This window comes from Lepisma saccharinum, chromosome 13, assembly GCF_977018435.1.
Source record: "Lepisma saccharinum chromosome 13, izLepSacc3.1, whole genome shotgun sequence".
In the NCBI taxonomy this organism is placed as follows: domain Eukaryota; kingdom Metazoa; phylum Arthropoda; class Insecta; order Zygentoma; family Lepismatidae; genus Lepisma; species Lepisma saccharinum.
The window spans coordinates 67,400,843-67,413,928 of NC_139241.1; the positions used below are offsets into that span (position 1 = coordinate 67,400,843).

The 13,086-nt window shown below is 35.9% G+C and overlaps 1 long non-coding RNA gene across 1 annotated transcript; it reads right to left on the reverse strand.

Annotated features, from left to right (window-relative positions):
• Positions 1-271: 271 nt before the first annotated feature.
• LOC145997397 (uncharacterized) lies at positions 272-12,491 on the reverse strand. Its single transcript, XR_014442894.1, has 3 exons — positions 12,410-12,491; positions 3,679-3,827; positions 272-356 (listed from the first exon to the last, which is right to left on the reverse strand). It is a non-coding gene; the product is annotated as an uncharacterized LOC145997397 (long non-coding RNA).
• Positions 12,492-13,086: the final 595 nt, after the last annotated feature.

Genomic DNA, 13,086 nt, shown 5'->3' on the forward strand with positions numbered 1-13,086 from the left:
TTATACATATATATTCAAAAATCATACTACTTTACACCGTTACAACACTCGCCATTTCTGACAATGTTCTCAACTCACACAAACACAGGATCTTTGTCACTAAACCAGCTATTTGGGCATTGCTCATAAACCATGATTCAGTCCATCGGGTCAAAAAAGGGGGGGCGATCCCTCAATATGACATCTAGTTCATCATCCAGGGCGTTCCCCACTTTGTGAAAGTCTTGGATATTTTGTATACAATATCCCAAATTGGTAAGGCAGTAGTCAGCGAATACCATCTGTACAGCTATCTCTGATGCTGGACTAAGTGTTTTTAGGGTAAAAATTGACTCCAGGGGTTCAGTTTCAATAACCTGCAAGAAAATGTTTACATAAATTTCTATTTTCTCTTTTATCTCAGTTTCTGCAACTATAACATAAAATACAGGGTGTCTTAACTTAACTTTTTAGAGCATAATATTGTTTAATAACGATAAAATTCCTCTACACTAAATTTCTAAGAGAGTATTAGGGGGGCAAGTGCCCCCCTCTTCATATACCATCACATCAATGCCAAAACCATGAATGTTCAAACCAATGATAGATTGTTGACATACCCAAATAACTTGATGAATAGGAGTTCTGCAATTTGAAGCCTGTGTAGTATTTACAAATACATTGTAATGAATGTAAGAAAGAAAGCACAAAGATTTGGTGGATGAAATGTAAAAACTAGATAAGGAAGTCAGTAACTGTGTTTCAGTGATGAATTTATTTTCAAATATGGGATGGTACTGTATTTTTCTTTCTTTGGAAATAATTAATATATGAATGAAAAATTGTGTGTGTTTTAATGCCCGTTCCTCTACTCCACTGTTTTTTGTGTGTGTAACTAACAATAATAAAGTAAATAATTCTTGAAGCTTTCCTGGCGGCGAATATCGAAGCCAGGTGATTTCCAGATTGGCTCGAATAGGTAGTAGAGTCCGAGAAAAAAATGTATAATTCCAAAAAGGATAGGAAAATAAAACATTTGAAAGATTTAAGATGTATATTAATTCAAAATAAAATATTATACATGTAAGAGTCCGTCATTTTCAACTATGTATGTATATGGAACTAAGCATCCTTGAAAAATAGAAACACCTGGCCACATCATTTATTTGCATTTTTCTCAGATTCTAAGTTTCTGCAGTAGAAATCACTTAAAAAGGGGAAAGGTCATCTACATGCAACTGCAAAAAGAACTGGGAATGTGGAGAATGAGATTAGTGTAAACTAATTTCACATCAAATCACCCACAAAAATTTCAAAATCACACCCACCGATTCAGATTTCAATGAAACTTGCTGTATTTGTTAATACTATCAAGCTATGAACACGTGCAAAAATTTTCCTCTGTAGAGCTCACAGTTATGGAGAAACAGGAGGCTTAAGTTTTAGAATTTTGCTCAGATAGGTCATTGCCGAGGTCATGGTGGTACCCTGCAGTGCTTAAGAGAAAAAGTTTTATCTCAGAGTCAAATCGACATATCACTTTGAATTTTTTTTCTAAAATTCATAGATATATCTATATTCCATTTAAAAAATTGTTACCAAGCTTCCTTTGCACAGAGTGTCAGAAAAAATCATTGTAATGTATATGATGTTGATTTTTTGATGTCAATGTCTAACGTTACTAAAATTGCATTATCAGTAAAAGGCATACCAGTTATCATGCAAATTTCTTTTTTAAAATTTAAGCTTAAAGTATGTTCTGAAAGGCTATAAAATAAAATTAGTTGCATTTGTACTGCCTCTTCCCGAATATGAAGATCGAGCTCAAATGTTTTGACACCATTGTGGAGATCCAGCGCAAATCGCAGAAGGTGCTTGACACGCTTCGAAAAGAAGGCTTCTAGGACACATTCCAGAAGTGGCAGGAAACCTGGGAGCGCTGCATTGCTGTGCAAGGTGACTATTTTGAAGATTATAGTGTGTAAACATAGATAAATAAAAACTTTTTGATAGCACATTGTACTTCCCCAATTTCAAGTTATGCATTAACCCTTAAACGCATGAATTATTTTTTGTTATTTTTTTCTTGTTTTTAGTCTAATATCTGTTCTGATGTACTAATAAGTGATTTTGAAAATTTTCATTTTCCCTTTTCGAAATATGCCCCGTTACCAAACGGTACCACTATGCGTTTACCCCTACAAATTGATTTATTAACAACTTAACTTGGGAATTTTTCAATATACCTTAAAATTGCTTTCAAAATTTGATTATTTTTTTTAAATAATACAAATATTATAGATAGATTGTACATTAATCTCACATTTTCTGAGCTAAAGTTGCTCAGGTATCTATTTAGTAAACAATGATTACACTATATTCACATATTGTTTATCATTCTTGAATATTCACTTGTCATAGAAACTTTGTATTGAGTTGAATTGAAGTTTCTAAGTCCACTTTATGCACAGAATAGCTAATCGGGACTGGACCTACAATTTAAAGAGAGATCGGAACATGTACCTCCACCGTGTATTGAACCCGGGACCCCATGATTACAAGATGACGACGTTACCACTATGCCATCGGGGAGGCCCTTGTCATAGAAACGTATGAAACATGGAACGCGAAGTCCAACCACATATTTGACATGTCCAATGAGAACACTACTGGTGGACCACCAGCATACCACACATCTTTCAAAACCTTCCTTTGTGTTGTAGTAATGGGCCACCCAGCTCCCTTAAGTGCAACACAAAATGATGTCATATAGTTTTGAGCGATTTCCATCAAAATTCAAGCTGGGAGAATTTTTGTCTCGGAAATCATGTAGCATATGGATGAGAGGGGCTGCAGTCTTTCTAAATTTGTTTTCAATGTCAGTGGAATATTTTTATACTCTTATCTTGATAGATATCAAAACGAAAGAGGTACCCACGGAAGGTTTTCAAGCACCACACACGCTTTATAACCAAATCTTTTAGGTTTACCTGTAATAATAGCTTGCACGAATGTTTTCCATAATACGGGATGACAGACTCAACAAGGCTGAGCTACTGTACAGGCACAAAATGTTTCATGAAATGGACATCTATTATTACTATTATTTTAATATATTTATTATTATTATTTATGTTATTAAAATAAAATTAAACTATAAGCAATAGAAAAAAATAAACCATACAAAAGACGACAGAGGCTTTACAACTTAAATTTCTTGGTTTACATGCAATAATAAAAGAATAAATGAAGTAATTGTTGAAAAGGCCTGTAGCTACTGTATCTGCATAGCATTACCATATGGTAACGCCACCATTATGAGCAAAAATCGAGCAAGTGATGCAAATTCTTGAACAGAAAACTTCATACGTTTTTAATTACATGTGTTTACTAAATGCTGAAAACATTCAGAACTACATAATGAAAGACAATCAGATAAAAACACTATATTTACTTTCCAGCGTATGCCATATTGAATCAAAAAATCGAAGGTCAAAACAAATACATCCTCTTGCAACAATGCCATTACCTGGACCGAAACAAATGGTCTCAATTGCAAGCTTTATGCTTCCTTGAGCGACTTCTGGCACTAGGTTTGCATACACACTGAATATAGAGAAGCCTCTAGCACGAAAGTGTGCGAATGTTGAGTGTTACCATATGGTAACGCTATGCGTTTAAGGGTTAAAGATGACTTACCGTGATTTAATTCCCAATGTAACATCTCCATCACAGGCATCAGTATAACTTCTTCAGCTTTCTCCTCTGTTGCCTTCGGAAAACTTCCTGTTCCTTAGGCTGCTATGTGGTTCCAATCCCACGAAGGTTTTTCCTTGGAGATTCTACTGCTGCGGAAGTACAAAACTTTTTTAGGCTACTCTCTAAGCCACTTGCAGTTTGATCATACTCAATATAATCTAAACCAATAACTGGAGGTATGGTATGTACATCAAATGTTGGAATGATTCATGTCTCTGGTATCACAAGTGATGTCACTGTTTTTTGTAAACTTGCTCAGGCTTTTATTTGAAACATGCATGTTTAACCTTTTGCCCACGTACGGATAAATGAAAGTCTCATTTGCACCTAAAATGTGTTTTCAAATAAAAGGGAAAATGAAAGTTTTTAAAAACCATTTGTGTTTAGCAATATTTTCACCATTAGAAATATTTCACTACAAATATAAACTGCAGAAGTTAAGCATTACATTACAACATACTAATAATACCTTCAATATTTTGATTGTTGAACTGAAATTACAGTTTAACAGCAACCCCATAGGGGGTCAGCGGGGATTTATCTCCTTTTGTTCAGCATAAATGACCTTCCTGATAGTGTTAGGTGCTTTAACAAATACTATGTGTAAGCATATAGTGTAGAGGAACTCATTTGTGACATCCTGTAGACTTGAAACAAACACGTGACTAATGCAAGGTCTGCCATTGGCTAGACTTCTGAGCTGGATGAGCAAAGAGTGGTGTGGCAGAACTTTGCCGACTGGGAGACACGAAGGACACACCTGACTTAGGCTGAGTATACTGTAGCTCTGTGAAGTTTCGTTTTGGACAAATTTGGATAAAATTACATATGTTCAAAAAAACAACTTAAAAATTACCTTACCAAGCATGCACACTTCCCATGGACAAGGTATTCTCCGTTGACAAGCGACAGTAAGTATCGTAGACTAGTGGGAATGAATGTAAAAGTAAATTGGAACCTTAGTAGAATTCATTTAGGGACTTTATTTTAATGCTAACCTCACCTAATCACAAAATCATATACTGAACAAAATGTTAAGTAATCGCTAAAACTCCGCAGTATGTGTTAACAGATGTAAATTGAAATCTAACCATGTAAAAATAGCATTCGTAGTATGATGAAATTGCAATAAAACAAAAGGAACTTCGGTCACCCACAACATTAGTTGCAAAATACATTTTTACTTTATTTTTTTTGTATAATTATATGCTACCATCTCAAAAGAATGAACTTTAGTTCACCCAGCCAGTTTCTTTTTGATTTCATTTGATTGATTGATTTAGTTTATTTTACTTCGCGTTTTGAGCGTCTTGGCTAATTTGCGAAGATGAGGATGAGTGATGAAATTGACGAATGGACATTCACAAACAACCAAGCCCGAGTGGGATTCGAACCCGGGACCCTTGGGGTTACTTTTTGAGATGGAAACCCCATCTTATGGTGATGTGGGTGTATTTTGCTCCTAATCGGCAGGGGCTGAAAAGCAATCACAGTACCATCAGCAAGCAGCGTTGCAAACTTTATGGTTAAATATCTACGTACAGGGATTATTTTGTACTGTATAATGCCAATGGCAGTGTAGCATTTAATAATGAAATGCTTTGGAGCTCAGTAGACACAAAACAATGATTTTTTTTACAAAACATCATCATCTATGAATGAGGGTGATCGACTGCAAGGAATTTTTGCATACATTCAAAGTGAAGACATCCTTCGCCCTTCAAATAGCCACTAATCAAAGATAATTTTGAAGAGAGAGACAAATTAAAAAAACTTTTTATTCTGGGGGCTGTGGGCCCATCGTGAAATCCTCCACCCTCGATTTCGCTAGGGATTTTTTTTTTTTTTTTACAAAGATTGTGTGTGGCAAATTGTGAAAAACAAAATTCTGGAGCGCAGAAACATATATATACGAGTGTACAGCCATTTAAAGTGGAGATGCAGCTGTTTAAAGTTGCGAGGTGGACGTCTACTTGCGGCCATGTCAGTTCCGTAGCAGCCACCTGCACCCGTACCAATAGATATATAACAGTCGCTTTTTCAGGGCTAAAAAAAAAAAATCATAAAAATTGTCCCTGATTCCATGCTACTTCCATGTAATTGACCTACCCCCCCACTCCGGCTACCCACCCTTTTCTATAGGCATGTTAGAACCTGCTCAACACTATTTTTGAAGCCCTGAAAAACCGTAATGACGTTACGTAGGTAAGGAATTTTAATATTACAAAAATATAAGTTTCGTAGCACGTAGATCTCTAAAAATCTCCTCTGTTACCGTACGCCAATGCTACTTTGTAAAAATACAAGGTACCCTTGACCCTCTGTACCCCCTAGAGAAAGTAAAATATCTTGCATGGTTCATGAAGATTTTGTTTTATGAACGTTTTCAGTTGATTCTAGCTCGGAAATGTGTTATTGTGAAGTAAAGTACGTCTGTTACATTAGCACATTACTTTACTGTGAAGCAGAACAGGCCAAAGGCTTCACGCAAGTGAACGTAGCATCCAAAATAACTTTCAGCCCAAATTCCTTTTGTTTTATTGCGATTTCATCATGCTACAAACGCATTTTTACATGATTCCATTTCGATGTACGTCTGTTAACACATACTGCGGAGTTTTAGCGATTACTTAAGGTTTTGCAGCCATTCTTTTATAACATACACCTCATAGCGAAAATTGAAAACTGTTTAAAATATCATATAAACTGCATAGCTAAGCAGCAAATAATCTAGAATAACTATTTCAAGCATTTATTTCTTATTTAATTTTATTTTTCATCACATTTCCTTACATTGAAGTTGGAACACTGAGATGTGATCAGTTGTTAGTTAAAATCAGCTGCTTTGTAAACAGCTGAACATAATCAAATCATCCAGTGAGCTGTTCTTCTCAGTTATATGAAGAAATATTGATGTCTGGAGTATTGTTTACACTCAAGAGTTATTGATTTATGTAAGTATTAAGCTGTTTATTTGTTTATTAAGAAGGCGAAGAACAAATGTCACGTCCGTTACAAAAAACATGAATAAGTTTATATCACACCAACCCTAATAATGTGATGTAAGTGACTCTTGGTAGAAGTGGGGTTATGTGCATTGTTTATTGATTTCTAGTGTTTTCTGTTTTGTATAAAATAGCATTACCTGTGAAAATCCTGTAACGGACGTGACAAAAAAAAAATACTATATTTCTTGCTTGTTTTTCATATTTATTTTCCTCTCATTTAATTACTTTTAGAGCAGGGTCCATATTTCTGGCCTGATTTTCGTATTTCTGTAACAGTAGAACTAAATTTTCTTTATTTATGTAATTCAAAATTTATTTGTTGTTGGGAGATAAGATTTAATTCAGTTTTCAGACCATACAAGATAGGACTAAAATGTCTCATAAAATAGATAGGCCTACCTAACCTAAAAAATATTTCTATAAATTAAAATGCAATTATATACTCAAAACTATAAGTTGTTTAATAAATAAGGATACAAGAACTAATGAGGCTGAATTAACAACACTCAGATATAAACACCATGTGCAACTAATAGCAGAGCTTCAGATTCCATTATGCTATAAAGAAATAAAACTTTCCGCATACTTCAAAATGGTATTAAACTGTTAATGAAAAGCAATAGTACCTATTTTTAACATGTTTTGATAATAAAACAACCTTTTATTATGTTTAAAATCTATTTGAAACAAAACCAGCTGGAGCTGACCAACTTCAACATGTTTTTTCACAATTCTAACAGAAACTTATTAGTAAAGGCATGACAATAATATAAATGTTCAACATTGCAACAAATGTTTATGTTAAATGTTACTTTTAGGTTATTTGGCCCTAAATTTATTTTTAGGTTATTTGGCTCTAAATTTATTGTTTTGTTTCAGATTATGGCTCCCACTCCCAACAAGACAAGAATGGCTAAATGTAGAGAAGAGAGAAAAAAGAATCAAGAGCAATGAAAGGCTTATTTGGAGAAAGATAAATTGAGGAAGAGGAAAGTAAGAGAGAAGGAAAAAAATGAATTGACCAAAGATAAAAAACTGTTAGCTGAAAAAAGGCAGAAAGATAAAGAACGACAGCGGTTGTATAGAGCAAGGAAGAAGGTTATTCAAAATGGTGGTCAGAGTGAGCTCGGTTCATACAAAAGACCAAGAACAAATGGCAAAGCAGTAAAGAGAATAAAAAACGCATTACCTAACAGTCCTACTAAGAAGGTTGCAATATTTAGAAAACTGGTAAGAGAAGACTTAGGTTCAGAATTAAAAAAGGATATTGTGAATGCTAAGAACTGGACCAAGAAAGATTCAATCAGATTGTCTTAAAAGGGTGAATGAGTTTCTCCCGTGCAATGAAATAAGTCGTCAAGCATCTTGGAAAAGAGACGTGAAATCAGTGAAAGACCCTGTCACTGGTAAACGCAGTTTATACCAACTGAGACACATGGTAATGGCTATTGGCGAGGCCTATGAAGAATATAAACTGCTGTATCCACATGACCAAATTTCAAAAAGTAAATTTTATAGCTTACGTCCAAAACATGTGCTCCCGGTTAGTGATATGCCTCACACAGTGTGTGTTTGCATTAAGCATGCAAATTTTTATGACTGAAACACTGTCTAAGGTACCAGCCAGTTTTCCAAAAACTAACAAGGAGGTGTTGAATGAAGTATGTTGTGACACAGAAAAGTGATAATTTACGACCTGTGCTGAGAAAAACATAAATAGTCTATAGACCTAGTGTCCACAAAGGTGTAATGTCTTTTTTGTTACTCAACCTGCTTATTAAATGAGAATTAGTCCATAACTAGCAGAATGTAGCCTAATCTCTTTCCCAGACCTGTTTCTTTTATGTTAATGTTAATTCACTAGAATTGTAGTATTAAACTTTTGCAACTATGTATAACTATATTATTATTATGTACAAGGTTGTATTACATAATATTAGTGTTTTTTTCAAATAAAAACTGTCATTATAAATGATGCACTTTTTTGTCACGTCCGTTACAAATCCTTTGTCACGTCCGTTACAAAGTTAAACATTTTTCAATAAAACATCAAAACTTTTAACAGGTCATACTTTATAGTCTTAAAAGAGCATATATTAACATTACTATAACAAATATTTACCAGTTAATTTGTCTGTCCAATTAACAGAAACTATGGAAAACCCAACCCTATGTTCATTACAGGGTGTTTTACACGTCACGACCGTTACACCTCTTTCATTTCAGATATAATCAAATACAGTTAAGTATTTGGCATGACAATTTTTGTGACTGTACATTTCAGTGAGTACAACCTTTCTCAATAATTAAAATGGATACAAATCTTAATTAGTGTATTTTTTTAATACTTTTACGTTGTGTACGTGTCACGTCCGTTACAAAAGAATGGCTATTTGTTCAATATATGCTTTCGTGGTTAGGTTCCCTTAGCGTTAAAATAAATTCCCTTAATGCATTCTACAAAGGTTCCAATGTACTTCTACATTCATTCCCATGATTCTACGATATTTATTGTCGCTTGTTGACGAAGAATATCTTGTTCATGAGAAGTGCATAAGGTAATTTTCAAGTTGTTTTTTTTTCAACGTAAATAACCTTTCTTTCGAGTCCAAACAGTGCTCATTACTTTAAGGAAGGTTCAAATGTTGTCACAATGATTTTCAAAATTCTACGATAATTAGTCTTTGTGCTCGGTGGCTCAGTCGGTAACGTGTCTGACTACCATGCCAATGGTACCGGGTTCGATCCCAGCCAGTTCAAATCCGGGAACTTTTCTAACGTTGGAAGCGGTCCCAGTGCCCACCCAGCGTCGAATAACATGGGTACCTGTGGGAAACCCTGGGGGGGTAAAGGAAGTCAGGGACGTGATGCTGATCACATCACCCCCACTCACGACCGGATCAAGAAAGTGTGGGGCATTACTCCCACACCCCCTAGACGCCTTCATGGCATAGTGATAAGCACAGGGGAGCACTTTACTTTTACTTTTTTGCTAGGAGAAATCATAAAACAATCTGAACTGTTACCCGATTTTCCACAACAGCAGCTATAATTTTACGTACTTAGGTTAGGATTGTTAGGTTTGGTACTGATAGTTACTTTCGGCGTATTCTTACGCTATTTTAGTGTATATACAGTTTCAATTAAAAAAAGAGGCAAAAAATATCTCCGTTATTTGTGCTTTCCTATCGCTGGAATCACTTTTACATTACATAAAACATTGAAATCTGTCTATTAAAAAAAAGTGGCAACAGTATGGTATAGTGAGAACAATTTTCATCAAATTTACAGGCGAAACTACTTACGTAACTGAGTTTCTGTAGACTTCAGGAAGCTCGTGGAAGTGTTTTCTCCCTTCGTTGAACTTATTCAGCCGGTAAATCATGTATTTTTCTACATTTATGTATCTCCGATGCACGATAGCTCTTGCCACCATTACTGTCGACTACGTGAATCAAATGTTCTGTGCGTTGGATTATGTAACCCCCTGTTAGTGTAGCAACCATGCGGTAGTTTTACAAGATGACGTGTGAGAGGGTTTTTTTTTTCCAATTTAATTTTCGGACCGCATTGACAATATAGAGAAATTCTCCAATTTTGTTAATTTTCGGTATACTAACTAATTTTGGCCTCCTGATCACGGATCTGTTGTAAAAAACTGGGGGTCACGTCTGGAAATTTGAGAAAAAGCAAATTGATTTTTTTTTTTATATAGGGTAAGAGTCTAGTTTACATCTTTTTCCTAAGGAATACGTGTCACATATCGTTGGAAAAGTTATTTTATAAGAAATTCAACAAAGTAAATCCCAAGGCGAGGAAATATTTCCTGGAGGAGAAAATCGAGAGAAACCGATGTTGTCCGGATATACGTGATTGATCGTACTAAGGACATTTTTCGATGATGAAGCACATATTTAGGGGTGAAATGAGTGCTAATGGAACCTAACTTAATAGGCCTAACCTAACCTCGTAGGCATACCTCGTTCCCATGAATGGTTAGACAGAAAGTGTAAAAAGAAAAACTTACTTACCCAACGGATGCCGGAGCACCGGCTGTCTGCTAGCACGGTTTTGTAAACGGGCAAGAAGGAGTGCGCAAGAAGGACGTAAACTAGACTCTAGCCTTATATAGGTGTATATATGCGGTACTTGTTTACTATCCTTCGGACACATTTATTTATTTTTACAGAAGAAACTACTTACCGTAATAAGTTCCTGTAGCATTGTCGAACATCGGGAAGGTGTTTTGTGTGATGTGGGAATGTTTCATAGCTGAAATTCATGTTGTTTGTTGAATATTAATTCTCCGACGGAGAATAGCTAGCCCCACGAACCATTGGCACGTGGATAGGTTAGTTCTGTTAGGTTAGGAAACATAGTTAAAATTTGGTGTCGTGTTAGTATCAGGATCTAGAAATTGGAAATAATTGCGAACCATTGGCACGTGGTTAGGTTAGTTCGTCTCAGGCAAGAGAAAAGGGCTATCAGAAAGACTTACTGGTAATGTGAAAAATTGCAATTAATTTCATCAAAACAACGTTGATACACCTTCAGGAATGTTCCGCGAAGCAGATACGGGTAAATGTTTACTATCCTTCGGACACCTATAACTTCTGAGTTTCGTCAATTTTTGACATTTGTACTTACCTATCTGTTTTGCGGATAATTTTTTCACGTGTATTCACATTTTTTTTAAAAAAAAAAGTTTTTGTAACTGAAGAACGTACGTTTCCGCAAATGGTTTCTGTTTGCCTAACCTAACCTTCCATGAATGGTTTGTGGATCAATTTTCGCTTAAAAACCTTCTGTGAATAGTTTGTGCAGCATTTTTGGTTAATAAGTTTGGAAACAAGATGACGTGTGACCGTTTTTTTGGAGCGATTTTACAATACAGGGAATTTCTCCATTTTGTTTGAAATTCGGCATACTCACTAATTTTGGCCCCCTAATCACGAATCTGCAGTCAAAATTTGGCGCTCACACGTGGAAATAGCAAAATAATCGATTTCCAAATTTCCCGCCGGTTCCGGGCTCCGCCCCCAACCGCTATCGCGGCCCCGCCTCCGCTCCGCCTTCCCGCCTATATCCATAGACTCCCTGTTAAGGGCATGTTAGAAAGTGGCCGGATTCACCTGCCCCCAAATAAGCGCCAAATTTATACGTGAGCGCCAAATTTTAAGTGCAGATTCGTGATTAGGAGACCCACATTAGTAAGTAACCGAAAATTCAAACAAATTGGAGAAATTCCCTGTATTGTTAAATTATACCGTAATTAATTAGGAAATAAACGAGTGGAATGTGTTTTCACTATCTGTTATCGAGGGGGTACAGTGGATAAACTGCACCAAATACAATTCCACACATTACAAATTTACGATATCGCCCGAGAAGCATAAAATCATTTAGACGAACCCAACAACCACTGAACCTGTAATTCACGTAAGATTCCCTAACCAAGATACACGATTTTAGTTTTGTAAAGGGTAGTAAAAAATTTCAAATCTAAATACCTGGGCGAAATGCAAAACTTTCAGATTTGACGACTCCACGTGTAGCTATTTCGCAGTTCTTACAAGTTCATCACGCAAATGCATCACACTATTTCAATTAAAGATATATCGAATTTCCAAGACACCATAAACGCGAACGAAATATATAAATACCTTAAATATTAGGCTAACCGAATTGCTCTTGCGTACATGAAATTCCAAGTAGCCGCCATCACAGATTACTAGCCTAACTTTTGCACCGCCAGGATTGCCAAGTGCCAGCGGACCAGCGTTGCCAGGTCAGATTTTCAAAAATCGGGAGATCGTCCCCTGAAAAATCAGGAGATCTGCTTAAAAAATCAGAAGAACTAATAATAGCGGATTATCAACGTTTTGGGGGGGGGTAGAGTGGGAAAAGCTTTCCACTATCATTATTGAACGTTAATTATTAATTTTAGATGTCAAAAGATAAATTTATTACTGTTATGTCAATAGAAATTTTATTATGAATTTTCACTTCAAAGGGTACGATCTGTGGGTATGATAACCCCACCCCCTTAATTGACCTAAGGTAAAGGTACAGTTTCCCCCAACCAGTGGCGACGATCGGGTGCCAAAACTGAGGTGGGTGCAAGGATTGCCCCCCCCCCCCTAATCGCCGGCATTGCCCCAACACTTTGCAAAAAGCTGTGACATTACTGGAAAAAATCCGACCTCCATTTTCTGTTCATTTCTCAGAAATATTCGAAAATAAATGGTTTTGACTGTGCGTGGCGTTTAAAACTTTATGGAAACATTTCGTGATTTTTGTGTTAACTAAGATTTAGAGCTTCAGCCACTACGCATTCGGG